Consider the following 18,695-nt stretch of genomic DNA (forward strand, 5'->3'; position numbering starts at 1 on the left):
TTCTTTTCCTTTGTTTTATTACATAGATTCTCTAATGTGGGAAGGAAGCAGTAACGATTTCATTAAACTAAACTACAGGGAAAAAAAGGCAAAGACACCAAACTGGTAGAGTTAGAAGGCTCAGATTAATAGTTTATGACAGACAATCTAATATTTTAGTGGTAAAGCAAATAAAGACGACGGTATGTCGGAACTTTTTGCTGATGTCTCATTAATCCACTTGCGTACATATACGTAAAATGTCCTGCCAGTGTACGCCACGTCCCCAGGCAGGTGAATACGGAGCAGCTCTACCTTTGCATCCACAGCAGCCGTTCCACACTGTTTCAAAATCAGCTCTTTCAATGAAAAAAAAAAATCCTGAATAGCCATTTTTACCAGGCGCACACCACTTGGCACCGTTGCCAGCACCTCTGCCTGGCCACACCTTCACCTCCTCGTCCTGACAGTCAGAGATAAACAACCTTTCTCTGCCCTCGGCGCGGCCACTCTGAGCCACCCGTGGGCAAAATCACAGCTGAAAGGGGAAGTTGTTAAATAAATTAAATGCATGCCATAACCCGTCATTTGAATCAATGTCTATAGAACAGGTGCAACAAATAATACAATGACCCATACTAACAGCTTTAGCCCAAGTTACATTTCTTTGTCTGGTGTTTCAATTATATTTTTTTGCAGCACCTGGCAGTAACCATTAAGTTTCATTTGTATATGCATTACAGTATCATCCATAAACACGAGGTACAGGAGCAATATGCCAAACACAACATCTTGAAAAATTTCAACATTAATTCAAACACACAGATTTTTTTGGATGCGACACAAGCCTTTATTAGGTACCCATATGTAATTCACTTCAATGAACAGCTTCACATTAAGAGCAACTTTATGCAGATAAAATACCCTAGCACAAAGAGAGCCTGAGAACACAGAAAATTCTCCTTTGGGTTTTGATTGGTTTTGCTTTAATCAATGTAGTTGCTAATAGTTAAGCCTCCAAACCCGCATGCCTAAATGACATACTGCAATTTATTTTGATTACAGAGTTTGTTTTGTCATTTGTGGCTCACCATTTAATAGGCAAAGACAAAAATCGCATGTCTCCGTGGTAACAAGTTGAGCCCAGCTCGTTTCTGAGCCCCGGACGGGAAGGGGCATCCCGTCCCTCCTGTCTCCTCTGTCCAGGGACGGCAGCCGAAGGGGCCCCGGCTCCCACCACCCCCCGGTCACCTTCTGGAGACAGGTACCCACCGCCGTCCGGGTGGAGGTGACGGCGAAGGCTTCCCACGTGGGGTATCAAACACTTCTTACAGTCAAAGCCTGCACCAATGGATCTGTCGTTTTGTTCAGCTGCCTGAATTCCAGCGGGTTTTGGCACAACACCACCCTCCCCCCCACTCCAAGGCTTGCCCAAAGGACAATTCCCGCTGCCTTGTTTTTTTTCCTGATATGTCTGGTATTAGCTGTTTGTGCTGCTGTGTCGTGAGTGATAGCTGATGAATATCTCCCTAACTGCGCTATGCGAAACTGCATCATGGAAGGAACCTGTTATTGATGGCACAATACATTATAATGGAATTTTATATAGATCTTATGGATTTCTTCCCCCTTCACCTACCAGCATTATTTCAGAGAGAGGTTTAAGCAAGAGTCAACCTGACTTTTGTTTTAATCTCTCAACTATGACAATATAATTAAGCTGTGAATGATATATCAAAGTGCCATACACAAAGACGAATTGACGGGAGTAATTTTTACTACTCAAAAGCCTTCAGTTTCATATATCATAATATCCTGTAAAGCAAGCCCACTGACATCTGCTTGACTGTAAAAGCAATAGCTTGGTATAAACCTCAATTCATCCTTCAAACAGCCATACGCGCTCCCTGCTTATTACTAGCACTATGTGCATTACTACAGTTGAAACCCGCATCATTCATTATTTCGTTTCTTTATTAACTGCTTACCACAAATCAGAGGGCAGAACTTGCCATATTCTTGCATGACAGAGTTTCGTGAGCACTCTGCTTAAATTATTTTAAGCGTTTTATCATCTTGACAGATATTTTGCTTCTTTTGAAGATGCTGAAGAACAGAATTTGGCATATCTGGCTGGGATCCAAATAGGTCTCCTCTTTATTTTTTATTAAAAGAAAAACGAAGGTAGGATTTCTAATTGAAGCTCTCATTGTTTCTTATTTTTCCTTCTAGTTTTGAAGCATTTCAGGGCTGGAGCAGATCTTCGTTTTGTACCACAAGAATGAGAACCTCGTTTACAGCTAGGATCCCAAGGCACTGCTGTAATGCAATTATTATCATCAGCACCATCAGTATCAGCCCAATCAATCTGAGTATGTGCTTCTAATGAGTTTGTGTCTGGAGGCAGTTAATGTTCAGACTGATTTGGGGTTGTGTTTTTTGTTGTTAAATAACCATTCTTTGCAGCAAATAAATTGAAAGCTTTATCAAACTAAAATTAGTATTTAGAGAGCAACTATGAAAAATCTGATTATAGCAAAAAATTATCAAAAAGAGCAGATTAACCCAGCTCATTTGGGGAGTGAATTGTATTTGCTGGGTTGAGAGATGTGGCTTGGCCAAGAGGCAATTTGCTTATATCTTTGAGATCTTCAGTAGAAGGATTTCCTTGAAATAAATAAATCATAGAATCATAGAATCGTCTAGGTTGGAAAAGATTAAATACCCTGCCATACAGACGGTGTGTAGAAGGAACGCATGTTATTTAAATGGCTGTTTTGGCAAAAAAAATTCAGGAAATTTGTTTTCTGCACACTCCTGTGCGATTCATTACTATAAATCCCCACGCCTTCCTCAGAGAACACCAGGGACAATTCTTTCTTGGCCATCAGATGCCAGAGAACTTCCAACTTGAAAAAAACAGAACAAAACAAAACAAAACAACGAAACAGCACACCTCAACTTGCTCTTGTCTGATAAAATACCCTGCTACAAAAGTCCCAATTGTGAATAATTACCAATCAGTCATATGGATCAGTCTTGTGCGTGACTGGATTTACAGCGATAGACTCATTTTCAGCTCCGTGTTTGCAAGTATTTGTATCAGAACGCCACCATTGCCAAGGCAAGCATATAAAGAAAAGTGAAGGTGAAACTTTTTCATTATCTTAGAAGACATCCTGTTAGCCATATCGCTTTCTCAGATATCCATCCATCCACACCTAATGAGTCCTATGATTTAGTCAGAACACATTCATAAAGATGATTCATAGTTGTTAGGCAGCCACTTGATGTTAATAGCAAAGCTGATGTCTTAAATCACAGCTGTTTCCCGATGATAGCCAAGGGGCAAAGCAACACTTTGGAAAACACAGGGAAGAATTTATTAGGGCAACTTTAGGAAAGCAACATTTACAAGAAAAATGTGAAGCAAAACATCAGGGTCAAAAGTGCTATAACCAAATCGCTAGATAGTATTAGACGCTGTATAGTAATCTGCATAACTAGAGGTTAGTAGTTATTCATCCTCCCTTCTGCTTATGTTCATACTGCCAAAAAGTTACTATATTGAGGTGAAAAACTTTTATATTTAATTTTATCTATAATCTGTTCTCGGTGTTCTATAGAGATGTATAATGACCTGTATATACTTAGTAACAAGAGCCAAGTAAAGTGCCATCTTTTCCTATACTCGTAAGCATTTAACTGCAACCGAAAAGAGTAAATTCTAACAAAAAAAAAAATCTTATATTTAGCAGTTGAAGAGATTTGCTGATTTTTAATTATATCAAGGGACAGATGATACAGTACTTTAAGAGCACCAGTACTAAGCCAGTAACTAACAGCAAATGACCCAGGGTCTTCGTGAAACCTACTTACATCCTTCAATTTCAGTCCGCTGGTAAGTTTTGCTGATCACAGAGGATATAGGGGTTTACAGGGCTGAATCCTCTCTACATACACCCCACCAAGATGCAATTTCATACAGAAACACTCCATTTATATAGACTGCAGACCCTGGAGCTTTAAAGAATACTACAGTTTTATAGCCAGGAAGAAAGGAACGTATCAGTAAATTCGGCATGACACAAAGAAGATAACAATTAGGCACAAGACACTCATCAGCTCTTGGAAATCTCTTAGTAGACTCATAGATAAAGAGATGTTGCAGCATCAAGCTCTGGTGAGAAACGGGTGCTTTTTTAACCAGAACCAACACTCCCTGACATTTCACTTGCTTGCAGCAGGACTCCATTTGCCTTACTCATCGCTATTAAAACCATCTAAATTAATCCAACAAGATTTCTGAGGAAGCAGTGACTGAGCCGTGATTTTGCAAAGCGGTAGTCTGATTCCTGCCTCCATTCTTCTGGCCAGTGATTGTAACAATAGAAATCCTGAACTCGAGTTCCCATTACCAACCATCTGGTATTTTTAACAAGGACTGAAATGACTGCCAAACTGGAAAAAAAAATCCAGAGACGAGAACAAGCCGTGCATACACCCTAGCAAAGTGGAATAATTGCATAGATTAAGTAGGTCAACTGCACATATAGGTTTCTTTTAAGGTGAGCCAAAAAGGTATGAAAAGTTGCGTGTGAAGGCACGCTCCAAAAGAATTCACAACTGCAAACAGGCTCATCTTACTCAAATCAAGGGAGGCAAAACTGAAACCACCTACCCTAAGGAGCTTCCACTGGAAAGCCAGTCTTATTTCCCAACCTGCTCGCTGGAAAGCTGCTGTGGAATAACCGGAGCGACGGAGGAGCACGTCGCACAACTACTTCTTAATGATATTTTCGTCAGGTGGTTTGTAAGCAGGAGCCTGGATTGGATAGGAAATTATCTTCTTCACAACCGCCGTCTAGCATTTTGCATTAGAAGAAATTGCTATTCAAAATACATGAATACGGCAACTGCTGCCTCCCTTGCACCTTTTTGCTAAAGTGAGCTCAGAAGTTTCCTATTAGTATTTAGATTTGCAGCGTGATTCACAATACAGAGCTAAGCTTGAGTATCCAAAATAAAAAGGTGAAAGGAGGTCAAGAACCTTCCATTTCAGGGGGGAAGGGGGTTTACTTTTAAAAGGAAAAAAATCTCCAAAGAAGAAATTGCTGACGGCTCTTGGGGATCCGTGGATCAGTTTGGTTAGTGGGTTTGGGTGGAGGAAGTAGGAATAGACACGCACACACATGCAGATTTCCTCCAGCTGCTAAATGCACATAGAGATCTTGACTTTATAGACGTTTTGACTTTTCAGGTATCAGGAGTCTTTTAATCTTGTGAAACTCACGTTATTTTCTTCCTAATTTTTAAAAAAGAATTTTGAAAGAGAAAAGCTAGAACTGGAATCCAGGAGGCTCAAGCAGGCCACCAAGAGAACCTCGCCTTTCTGGAAGTGCTGAAACATGAGGTTTATAGTGAGAAACTGATGCTAATCCTAAAGAAATCTGAGCTTTTCCCCTTAACTACACACATAGCTCCTAAAAGAAGGTGCTTCAGCACACAAGTCCAAGAAAGCCCCTGGAAATCTCTGTTTCCCATGCAAGGAGCATACACAGACCTCGTGCCAGAACCCCAGGGAAAGGTCAGCAGAAGTCCAGACACAGGGACATTCTATTAGAAGCAAACATGAATCTGCCACGTGAACCCCAGAGTGGGAAAACCCAGACTCCCAAAGGCGACTGGCCCCAGGAAAGGAAAGATATGAAAAATTCAGAGCCGGGGAAAAAACTCTCGCCTCTACACTACGCTCTAGATGAAGCGAGATAGAGATAGATGCAGTTGTCACATCTTTAGCAGACCGAAAATTCCCTCCCCCCGCCCCTACCTGCGAGAAGCAGCAAGGAGACATCGCTGTATTTAGATTTCTGCGCGGTAACGCTCATTGAGAAACTGTTGCAGGCCATGGGGGTGGGAGTCTCCATACACGCGAAATCTTGCATGGGCTGGCAGTCCTGGCTCAGCGCCTCCGGATGAACGAAGAACACGATCTTACCGATAAGAATATGTATAAAATAAAAACGCACAACTTCCCATGGCTGGTAAGTTCTCTACTCCTTTCTCCACCCATATATCAAAATCCGGGGATATTAAGTAACTGTAAACACGACCAGAGATCATTGCACACATCCTTCTCCCAGGCTGCTTATCCGGGCCGAACTGCAGCACTATTACTGCAGAAGGGAAAAAAAAAATAGACTGAAAACAAAGCAAAGCAAACTACTGAAGAACAACATGTCATCATAAATTAATGGAGTTTTGGGAGGATCCAGGAAAGTTCCTGAAGTTTCTTCCTGCTCTTTATAATGCCATGCTTCTAATTTACTTCATTTATATTAATAAACACTGGATTACACGACTATTAATCTAGGTGAGAACTGCACTAAAGCTCACTAAATCTGTCTCTAATTATTATGATTAATGGTCCAAAACGATCAACTTCTCAAATTAACAACCTAAAGCAACTGGTACAGAATAAAGGATATTTTTCTTGGTAAACAGGGTCTTCAGTTTTTTCAGTTAATGAAATCTTGAGCAGTCCGTTCAGTAATATTCCATTCTAATTCACCATAACTACCTGTTTACATAGATTTGCATCGATTATGCTGCCACTATGTATATATTTGAGATGAATTATTTTTAAATTGCACTAAAACTTAGTCTCATGCTTATTTTAATACTGTAGAAATGGATCTGCAAGAGCTGACTACCTTGGCCTTATTGTTTTTCTCACTGCTTCTGGAGCACGTACCACATACGGGGTTTCTTATTGCCACTCCTACTATTCACCAATAATTAGTTCTAAAGGACAAGTTCTCCATTTAATATCTGAAGATTATAAATCACTCCTAACACTTCAAAGATTTATTGACAAATTAAGAAATGTAACAGCTAAAATACTTACAGGAATTACAGTTCTCTATTACTTCTGTGATTAGTACTCCATTTTCTGTTATTTTACAGTAATTTTTAAAGAATATTAATGCAAGCTGATCACACAACCTAAGGTAATTACATAGTTTACAAGTGAGAGAGACCTTAAAGAGAGTCTGATCAAACCCACAAAGGAATTTTCACATATTTTCAGTTCTAATACCCTTAGATTTGCATTTCCAGATTTGCAGTTTTACCCAACAATGACTGAAGACGGTTGCAAGGACTCAGCCAAAGCCGACTCACAAACATTATTAGAGCAAAGCTGCTGAAAAGATCATCCCTGATCCCTACCATCCTCAAACTCTAAACAAGCTCCTCCCACCCCTTGAACGCAAGGCACCTAGCAAGGATCACACCTACTATACCAAGTTCCAAAGAGGAAGCCAATACGCTCCCCAGGCATCAAGACACGGTGGCCCGGGTTAAGAGGAAAAGCAAGCCCTTCGATAACGTTCAAATGAACAGCAGTTTCCTTTGCTGCCTAAGACACACTGAAACTTTAGTGTCTACTCTTCTAAGCAAGGATTGATAGCTCCTGCTCAGCGTATCTTCACCAGCAGCCTTTATTCTCCAACATCTCTCATCAGTAAGGCTTTTATTTTTTTCCCCTTGAACTAAAACCATGAACAGCCCTGCATGGAAAATTAAGCCCTGCAGAACATAATGAGAAAGTTTCCCACAGCTGCAGGGAGCTCATTAAGAATTAGACTTCAAACTATATTGATACGGTCAATGACATAGGGAAGAAGTATCTGTCTCAAGAGCGGCAAAGACCATTGACATTTCTGTTTTGTCCTTCCTCATCATGGCCCATTCCTAGGACCGCTTTAACATTATTTAACTATGTGCTTCTATTGCAAATAACCAGCGTAATGGCCATGGCTCTTATTTGTCTTGCTCTTATCTTATGGCATTATAATGTGCGATATAGTTGTGGCATCTGGTCTTCTACCATAGGTCTCACATTTCTAATGGGAGCTTTTTATGGGCTCTGACACATGGGGGCACGTGCAGTACTTACTCACTAGGTCCTCCTGGACTAGCCACCTGCTGCGTTCCTCCATACCATTGTCCCAAGGCAGATGCCACGTATTTCGTGGTCCCTACAGGTTCTGTTTCCCTATTTCTAATAAGTTAAATGCAACAGTCTTTGAATTCAGAGAAGCCTCTCTCTGACACAGGACTGAAAACAAAATATAGAAGTTCTACTTTAAAATACGGATGGAAAAGCTAACAGAACCTGCAAGTCTATTGGTGGAGAACTTGCTTCCACTTGAAGATTCCTCTTATAAATTTCAAATTACGCACCCAGTTTAAACAAGTTTGTGTTCAGTACTTCTGTCATCATCCCAGTTAATAACATTCATTCTTTAGTACACGTGAATAACCACGACAGCAAAGATTAAAAGGGAAAGTCGATAGCTAAAACAACTGGTTTGGCAGCTGCACGGAAGAAACAGGAGTGGTTCAACCACTAAATTCCCACGCATCGGTCTGGGAATGCCCTGCAGAGGACTGCTTAGGACACGCTACTGGCTGGCGTGTGGGAAACCTAAGTACAAGATTGTTTCAACATGAGAGGTACGTTTGAATGCTCTTCAAAGCAATTGTGAAAGCTACGCAAAGCCCACTCGATCCGATTTGGAAGGTTATTGGGAAATGGCAAATTACTCATAGCTGCGTGGTTTTACTTCTGTTGCCATTGCTTGAAACACCAGAGCTTGCAACTAACCTGAAAAAATCTCAAAAACACTTTTGATACTCAAAAAACTTACCAAATGCATCCAAGAGCTTGCACTGTGATCACCCCTCTGTGTGATGAATTGTAAAGATGAAAAGTGGAAGAACTGCACTATCTCCGTAACTAGAAAACGTTAAGTACAATGAAAAATGAGGTGATACTGTGTTTTGCAGCTTCCTGAGTCTCGGCACTGGGGGGGGGGGGGGGGGGGGGGGGCAGAGGGGACATTGCTGCTAATGCTGGAAAGCGTCCAATATATACTGCTGGAATTAAGCCTCACATAACTGACTTAAATATTTAACTCTCTTTTCTGACAGATTCATTCTCCAGAATGCAACTCTAACATCTTTTCCATAGGGAAAGAGGGAAAAAGGAAATTGTCTCCTTTAGCTAGAGGTAATTGGGCTTTACTTTCCTCTTTCTAAAACTATGGTTTTCCCTCTCGTTCTGTAACAGCAGAACCTGGAAGAACATTTTAATCTCTTCTGTGACACTTCAACTAGTCCTTTCACTTGCTTTTCCTGAACCAGTCGGAGATTCACATCATCCTGAAGAATAAAACTACCTGAATTTCACCTGCTTTCAAGTCTCAACACGAAATTTCATACAAGTCTCTCCATCTGAAGTGACCTAAGTCTAGAGCCTTACTGATATATTTCTTAGCTCAGACTGAATCGGCAATAATAAACCCACTTGCAGATACCCTGAAGACTAAAAAATTGTAATTTGCTCCTGTGCACATACAAGATAAACATATTTGTGAAAGCATTCATGTGAATAAGATTCCCCAAGGCTTCATGTGACACAAGTTCATAAAACATATTTGTGCCTGATGGCATATATTTTATACCACCACTGCTCACCTCTCTTCTGTTGCCATGAATTTTCATTAAGGGAAGAACATTTAAACACGTAAGGAGAGTTTTAGTAGTAGATGATTGAGTGAAGGTGATCTTAAATTAGAAGTATGTTTGCCCCATTAAGACTACTGTACTAACGACACCGTGAGAAGAGAGCAATAGCACGTACCGCTTTTGAAATGACATTCTCGCTAACGGTAGCTGCTAAAAAAATGTCCCAAGAGCTAAATTTCACATTAATAATTAAATTGAGGGGATTTGGAATAGGAGTTTTTTAAAAACCACAAAACCTGAGAAACCCATTTAAATTAATACACTTTAGAGTTATTAATTTAGTGATACCAGAACCCCCTTCTTTTTACTTTGCAATCTTTGGTAAGAGGTTGTCCTTATTTAGGTGCTAAAAAAATATTATCAACAGACAATGATGTATCATACAGGCATTGCTGCTGTTAGGGCCACTTTTTCATCCGACTCCTCAGTCTGCAATGCAAAGAATTCAAGGAAAATACAACTTACTGCAAAGACAAAGTCACGCTAGGTTTGAAACCTCTGTGTGGATAGGACATACTCATCCGCAGCATATTCCCGAAACCTTCCATACGAAATTCTCACTGAGTGTAAAAAGGAAGCCCTGATATAAAAAGGAGATAGTCTATAGGCTCCCAACCGATACACTCAAGTGATGTAATTGCATATATCCATGTTTTCTACCGATCACTGAAAAAAGGATCCTTTTTGTCCTCACGTCCAGGAGCCAATTAAGCCACATTCAAGACACGAGAAACTGCCGTGACAAAGTCTAGGACCAACAAAACCTTGAAGGCATTGGAATCTGTTAACACTGAGAAAAGTCAGCGTAAAATTTATTTTAAAAAAATAATAAATTATACTGCTAAATTTACATGACACAAATGTACCATGTGCCTGCTGCTGAATGATGAGTACTGACAAAATGCTCACTGCTTCTGGAAGCTTCATTGCTTCCCAAATATGACTTTATTTTTGAAGAGACTGTCTTCTCGTGTTATTTCCTACCTTCAACACCACATTCAGCCTTACAGTTTTAGAACACGCACCTTAGCGCAACGTCGGCATCCCTAAGTCAGGGCAACAGGAAGTAACACCAAAACAGACAAAACCCAAAGGTCTTTCAAATGGACAAGGTTTGCAATTCTCCGTGCAGAGATGCTACTATAAAAATTACAATCCTTAAGACAGAAACTGGTTAGATACAGGGTGCAAGCAGTGCAGGGTTAAAAGGCCTAGTAAAGAATAAGAAATACCATTTCACATTTTATAAGACCACACGCCATTTCTTGTACGAAGGGAACTGTTTCTTAGACGCATTTATTTTAAGTCTCCCCCAAAAGAGGCTCTTGAGAAACCAGATTATAGATCAATGTAATATATTTTAAAAGAATTTATTTTTTTTTTATATAAAAATCACCTTATGCCATCTAATAGGTCTTTACCTATTAAAAAATGTTGGCAAACTGATGTTCAGGTAGACACAAAGCTTCCCTACCTGCGGGCACCTCCCGTCCCCAGCACAGCGCTCCCCAGGTCCTCTATGTACAGAAGCAGCCCCGCGACGCGAGATTAGGTTGTGTGCTCCACCTTGAGCTGCGGGGGAAGACTACGGTACACCCGCAATGTAGTTCATAACGTAATTTCTCACCTAGTTAATGAGGAATAAAAATTGATCGATAGAGGTAAAGCACTCTTATTTGTAAAGTAAGGCTTCCACAGACTGCTGATACAATAGAGCAGAAGTCCTGCTGCATCGTTAACGGCCACGCTTTCTAATCATGGGTCTTCAAAACACTGAGAAGGGCACTTAACATCCCCTCTCCACCACCACAAGTAACGGATTATTGAGATTTTCTAGGAAAAACTGTTTTCCCTCAGAAAGCACTGGTTCTTAAAAAAAAAAACAACCAACCAAGAAGTTTCATAGAAACGCATTCTGAAAACCTCACTACAAGGTTTCCCGCTCTGGGGAAAGTGCTGAAGTTTCCCATGTGAGCACTGAAACGCTCCAGCCTTTAGCTCTTCAGGTGGGTGCTCTCTCCCTTCACTTTTTCTCCCACTTTTCATCTTGTGGGAGAAAAAAGGTGGGGAGTGACGGGGAGTGAGAGAAAAACATTTCCTGAGCATCTCTAATTACAAGCGCCACTATCCTCAGAGAGGTTTAATTGGTCTGATTCTTATTTTAGCCTAGTCAGTTCACTCATATTTAACAATTACTGAAAGACATTACGCTGTTGGTCTTGAAATTATTTTTAGCCACCATTAGAAGCCTGGCCTCAGCAAAAATTCTTAATTTAATTTGTCATAAAGAGAGGAATGAACATACTCGAATAAGAAAGGCTCTGCACCGAGAAAAACAGAGGGAAAAGCGAAAGCTCATCAAGTCACAGAGTAAGTACGAAAAGCTCATAGAAAACTCCCAGCAATGAGAAGAAGCCCACTGAACACTGCTAAGGCCGCTCAGATTCACTGTGTCGTTCTTGCAATATTTTAAGGCTACCACATATCACCAGGGTGGGAAAAAATTGCAGATCTGACCTAATTACTGCCTGGTTTGGGGTGTATTGCTTCGAGGCTGCTGCCCTACAGCACCAGACAAACCCGAACCAGCAGTGCCAAGCCGTAACACCGTAAGCTGCTTCTAAGAGAAGTGGTGTGGGTTTTGAAGCACCGGGTAGGGCCAGGATGGACCAACCCTGGAGAAGATCACTTCAACATACACACAAAAAAAATTTCTCCTAAATAGAACAAACCCAACCTTCTAGAAGTCAAGGTCACGTTCAGAAAACAGCCCACAAAAAAGTGCATTTTGGTTAAGTGCACCGAAGGAGGGTTTGAACTGTGAGCAAATGAGTTCTGCTTAAATCCTCCAAAAGCCAGAAGAAATATTACGCATTATTTATCACATACACAAGGCATCTCACACGATAAAAGAAATTACTCCCTTTAGAAAACCCTCAAATTTTGGACAGATTTTTGATCAAACCAGATGAAAACACTTACTCAGCCTCTGCTACCTCGGTATTTTCTGAAAAACTCAAGTCAAAACTTCTAAATGAATTAATGAATCTCTAAGCAAGACAAGAAAAGCCAGAAACTGCATTATACAACGTTACAATGAATCATTAATACAGGGTAACATTTAATATATTTCCTTTGAAGTTTGGCGGTATGGGAAAATACCGGTGATGGAAAGCCTCAGGTGATCGCAGCTAGCAGGTGGTTTAGCCCAAGGAGCTGGAATCAGGAAGACCTTTGTATTTTCATTATTATTTCTCTGTACAAGATCAGAGGACAACGTCTTGAGTTAAGGCAACGTAACTTCAAAGTACAGGGAGGGCCACGCTGAGGAGGAAAAGCAGTGCAGAGAACCTCAAGGACAGACAGCAGATACCGTAGCACCTCCCAAACGCTGAGGCTGGAGTCATCGGCCGGGAGGATGCTGTTGCAGGCAAGCTCTCAGCAGGCAGCCAAAGACAGTTAATCCCCAAAACACAAGGTGATTAAACAAATTATTTTCTCACATGAATAATGCTACTGCTCTGTACACGCCTGGAAAATACCCCTAAGTTTTATACCATCTCAAGCGTTCTCTAAAACATTGCGGATGTTTGTGACTAATCCATATACTTTAAAGTAATTTTAGAATTTGGGAATTGATTGAAAGAGTTATTCTTAGCAAATGAGTTAGAGAAGGCCACTTGACACACAACACAGAGCTTTCCTGAAATTTTCATTGAAAAAACGTAGTTATGTTGCTCCAGAAGAGTGAGCTACTGCATGAATGACAAAGGAGCTCTCAGCTAATGAGGGAAATGATCTGACTGAATTTCCAAGGAGGCTTCACCGTAGCTTATATGAAGTATTTCATTAATATTTATCTCTGTGTCAAAACTCTGACAACCACTGTTATTTCCTCAGCTTCTAGTTACAAAGCAAATTCTTTCAAACAGTCTCATGCTCGGGGAGAAAAAAAAAAAAAAAACAAAACAAACCCACACAGGCTGTGATGTGTCATAAATTAAAACAAATTGCTGTACATACTTCCATATATCATTTTCACATTTAAGGAAAAGTTCTTGTCTTTCACTATGAGGAAAGTCCCAGGAATTTGATGGTTCTTGATACTCCAGCCAACTTTTCTCTGGCAGCAAAAGTGCCATCCATCCCCAGCAACAAGCACGCGCTGCACACATCTAAGGGGCAACATCAGGGTGTTAAGTAGAACCTTTAAATATTTCATTAAATTAACTTCTCTCTGCTTGCAGGCATTTCTTTCAGCTGTACAGTCACTGAAATTTAGAAACTAATACCAATGCTTATGCAATTTTAATTTGACTGATGCGATGAAAGAAAAAAGTGTAATTTCTCATGCAACAGATTTTCTTTCACAGTCAGGCAGTCTATTCTCTTCCCTCCATCCAAGCCCTCTTTGGTTAAGAATCATTGTCATTTGGCCACCTTACTTGGAGCTGCTGCAGCGATACCTGGAGAAGCACGGTTACCAGAAGGGATGCTGATGGGATTGTATCAGAAATTGAATCGGAGGTTGAACAAATGCTCTTTTCAATGTCTGTCTTTTGGGGTGCAGCAACCCAGCAGCAGAGTCAACCATCTGAGATAGTTTTCATGCACGTAACAGCAAAAAAAAAAAAAACCCAAAGGGATGAACAAAAAATGCCACATGTAATCCACACCAAACAGCACAGAGCTGGACTTCAAATACCTACTTGCTATCTGGATTAAATTTGTCTTTTACGATTTTTTTCAGATTAAAATGGTGGGCCAGTGGATATCGCTGGTGGTGCTCAGCACACCACAAGACCAAACCAAAGCAGCGCAGTACTTTCTGTGGGCAGAAGACAACTTGTATGTTAGTTTGACCTCTGTTGCTAACAACCTGCTCAAAATGCCTGTCAACCCACCAAAGAGTTAACATCCAGCTTGTTGAACCGATACAGTTCTTGATAGTTCAATGATCTGCAAGTGATGTGGCCTTCATAGGAGGCAGTCTGCAGCAGCACCAAAATGCAGTCACATACGAGCTGCCAGTGCGAAATTCAAGACAAAAATCAAGACACTTACAGCACTAAAAGGCGTCAGGTAATTTTTAAAAATAAATTCAGATTTCATCCAAAGAGCAACACAGCTCCAGTACACGCAAAATAATTCAACAATTAATTTCACAAAACAAACAAGCCCAAGACCAATGACAGATGAGAACAAAAACCCGAACCTTCTGGGTAAGATGTGCAGACGCCTCTGAAACGCTGCAGGATTCCTCTGCAAGAGGATTAGGAATTCCTGTTTCATTAAGTTCCCTACTAGTTCTGCTATCAATCTCTTCTTTTGCTGCCTTTCTTTTTTCCCCCCTCTACTCTTTCTAGCAGAAGTAGCTATCTATTGACACATAGCTAACGCACACAAAATCACAAAAGCACTACGGTAGGCCAACAAGGCTTTTTCCTCGTGTTGCGTGTAAAAGCAGAGTCCCTTCTATTCACAACGGCATTACAAAGCAAGCTGGCATTTAGTTACTCTCTTACCAGTACTTTTGTCATTATAACTTCAGACACGCTGGCTGATGCTATCGGCTTTAAAGATCCCGTTCCCCAGGTTGTCTGTGTGCAGTTTATAAATCTGCTTTGGATTATATTGATTTACTAATTGACCAAAACACTGGATTATACACTCTGCTGGACACCTTGCACATTAAACAAAGTAATTGATAAAGACAGCGTGCTGGCTGGGCTGATTTTTCTAGGATTTGATCTTTTCTAGGAATGTATAACATTTCAAGTCAGTCCTTAATAGCACAAAGAAATAAAAGAAGAGAAACAGGGGGAAAACAGCTTTTTGAAAGTGCTATTTGCTACGGGAGGAGGGCTGGCAGGAGCAGCAGCAGGGGTAGAGACTTGAGTGGTAACAGAGACCCGATCAATGCTCGCTATCGTGTAATCGATGGAAATTCATTAAGTAATACCCTCCACAGCCTAACGGAGGTGCCCTGCGGTGTTCCCCAGGAAACTGGGAAGCAAGCACCCTATCTATCAAATCCCGGGAAAGAGCAGTTTATCTTCCATCCTGTTGAATATACATCTGTTATTAATCAATAGCTGTTAGAATTTGTGTCCCTTCTCCTCCCATTTTTACAAGAGCTGGCAACTTTCCTGTGACTGAAATAACCCAATTAATCTTCCAAATAGAAAGGCAACCTTTTTTTTTTTTTTTTGACAGGCAGATGTTTGACAATTGATCTGAGCAGCCTGAGGAAAAGGAGATGGAGCAAGCACAAAATAAAAAAGCACAGGCAATATCAGAATACGGCGATGTAAATAGTTGATTGCTCCACCTGCTGTTGGGCTCCTTTCCCTCTATGAACTGCACGTTCTCTATCATTAATGTTAAATACAAGAACATGCACCTATCGACAGCCTAAACACATAAAATCCATTTCATTAAAAAGTCTGGACTAAAATTGCACAAATCTGAAGGAAAGCCAGAAGGAGACAGAACACTGATTTACTTAAGTCTCTTTTCATCGGGATCTAGGAGTATAAAAGAGAAACGAGCAAGCATTGCCACACAGGCTTTCCATCTTCAAAGGAAATCTGTATTGTCCAGAGAATAATAATAAAAAAAAAAATAAAAATAATACACATCTGTGCTACAGTGCAACTATTTCTTACTTGGATCGGTATTTAAACAATGAATTGCTGTTCTTACCAGGAGGCCATATTCAAATTATTCTTATAAATTTTTCAGGGGAAAAATTAAACCAGCCTGACTTTGCTTTTCCTCTAAGCCCTTTAAATTCTCCTTTGCAGCACGTGGGTTCACCTGACGAAGATATAATTGTGTGCCGCAAGGCAGACGGTTGCTGAGCGTGCAGCCCCGCAGCAATGCTGCTGGACGCGAGTTTTCACCTGTAACGTGGTCCAAAGGACCACCGCAAAAAGAGGGAAAGAACGTGTGTCACCAGGCAAGTACTCCTGCCACCCCCCTGGGACACACGGTGCCACCTAACTCGGGATGCTCCTGTCCTCCGCACCAGCCAGTTATCCTCCTTAGCACCCTCAGAGATCAAACGCATTAAATTCCTGAGTCAAAGGTGTGGGTTTAGGTGTAGTAACTTCAATAGTCAAATTACATGTTCCACCGTGGCGAATAAAGTCTGCGTTTCATTAATCTTTTTGGTAGGCCACCTGTAACTGAATGTTTGATAGGAAAAGGAGCCGTGCTTCAGGTTGTGGTAGGAAGGTATTAATATAAATAGGTGAGGTACCGTAGGATGTACTGTAAAACCGCTTTTGAATATAAAGGCTCAGCCACTGACAGTTGTTAAACAGCAGAAGGTCAAAAGGGCTCCTCTGAATTCCCAGCAGTTAAAATAAAGTGAGATCCTGAATTTAATAAAGAATATTGGCATTTTAAATAATGACAGATCCTCTTATACTAAGGCTTTTCTCCTTTAAATTATCATCCATAGTAATTTTTCTTCAAAAAAGCTATTGCCTTTGTACAACCATATTGATAGTTTATTAAGCATATGCGCTAGACATCCTAACAGTTAACACTCTGCCCATCTAATATCTTGGGCTTCTTTCATCAATCAAAACCTCTCTGAACTTATAACAACCACATGATACACTATATACTGCTTTTCTATACATTTGTGCAGAATGAAAACTTCACTTTCTCACTGTAACGAAGTAATACACGTTAGAAGCACATTTAAGTGACATTTGCAATATTCAACCAGATGAATGCCCTGGACAAACGTATAAGATCCACTGACCTGGTACATTTATTGCTGCAGCAAAACCCATTATAAATACAATCATTGTTATGAGTTTCAGAAACAAAGCTAACGTGGTTATGGTTTGGATTTTTTACCCTACAGAATTAGTTCCATTTGTTGGCAAGACAAAGTGTCTCTTGAATTTATTTTTCCCGTTTGTCAAAACCAGCCACGATTCTCACTGTGGTTTAAATCCACAACTGCTTGTCCGAATTCTCTTATAATTAATATTTTTTCCATTTGCCACCACGATTATCATGTCTCTGGTTATTGGGCTGACTTTTTTTTTTTTCCCCTCCTTTTTCTATTTTACTGTCTACAAGCAAAAAAATCTGCCTATTCCAAAGAGCCTCAAGGTAGATCAGGAGTTACGACCTGCCCACAAGGGAAAAACAAACCACACAGAACCACCCACCGCTTTCTTGCGTTTGAAGGAGCTGCCTACAACAAGGAGGGATACAAACCCCTGGCGCTTTCTCGTCTCTTCGCTGTCGCAGCCCCTTGTCATCAGGCATGGCAAGACCTTCCCTTTCCAGCCACCCTACGCCCACCTATTTTACAGTTACCACCACAGTGTAAGACGGTTCTGCCGCACTTTCGGTGGCAGTGGGTTTGCTCTACCCATCTTTTCTGTGATGCGGTTGATTACTGAAATACCAACAAAGTAGATGAAAAACAGAATATTGGTTTTAGCTATCGTGTCTAAACTTCAGTGTTTGGTCAACTGCTCCGCTTCTCCCACTGGCAGATCGCAAACAGACTTGACTTTACAGTAAAAAAGGAAAAAAGAAAGTTCTTAAAAGAAAAAAAAAAAAGGAAAATTCTTATTGCAGTTTTACCTTTTAGGTCTGACTCTTCTGAATAAATTTTGCCATGTACAGAGAGGGGGTTTGTTTATATGTAAAATCATACACTCTAACAGGCAGAAAGTGCGTTTTCTGGATTGGCTCCAAATGCGTTTCAGATTGACGGCTATTAACAGTCTGGATCTTCCTGTTAAGAGGCCAACAACAGGAACAGTTTTCCAATAAAGCTTTGAGATTGTTCTTCTGAGAAATAATCACCGTTCATCCAAAAGATGGTAGAAATTATGCAGGTGTCAACATTTGCCATGAACTGACAGGATTTATCCTCTCAAGAGACCTTGCTGGAATTGTGAATAATTAAAGGCTCATGGCTTTTAATTAAGAGATCTCTAGAAGGAAACTGAGGAATTCTTAACAGCAAAATAACGGGTACACAAAGTAGGGACTGAAAAGAAAGAAAACCACTGCTGTTATAGGAGGCCTACAGAGGAGAAATCAATGGTCTCACTGGGAGAAGAGGGATGTCAGGAAAGTAA

At 40.6% G+C, this 18,695-nt stretch overlaps 1 protein-coding gene across 13 annotated transcripts in view; it reads right to left on the bottom strand.

The window, feature by feature from the left end:
* Window positions 1–18,695, bottom strand: part of NAALADL2 (N-acetylated alpha-linked acidic dipeptidase like 2) — a 647,972-nt gene that overhangs the window by 489,537 nt on the left and 139,740 nt on the right. The window contains exon 4 of one of the 13 annotated variants that reach the window (XM_054206720.1): window positions 14,019–14,167. The exons of the other annotated variants lie outside the window; for them this stretch is intronic. The gene's annotated coding sequence lies outside the window, so the exon portion shown is untranslated. The remainder of the gene's footprint in view (window positions 1–14,018; window positions 14,168–18,695) is intronic. 13 annotated transcript variants of the gene reach the window in all.

This window comes from Rissa tridactyla, chromosome 6 (assembly GCF_028500815.1).
Source record: "Rissa tridactyla isolate bRisTri1 chromosome 6, bRisTri1.patW.cur.20221130, whole genome shotgun sequence".
Lineage (NCBI taxonomy): Eukaryota > Metazoa > Chordata > Aves > Charadriiformes > Laridae > Rissa > Rissa tridactyla.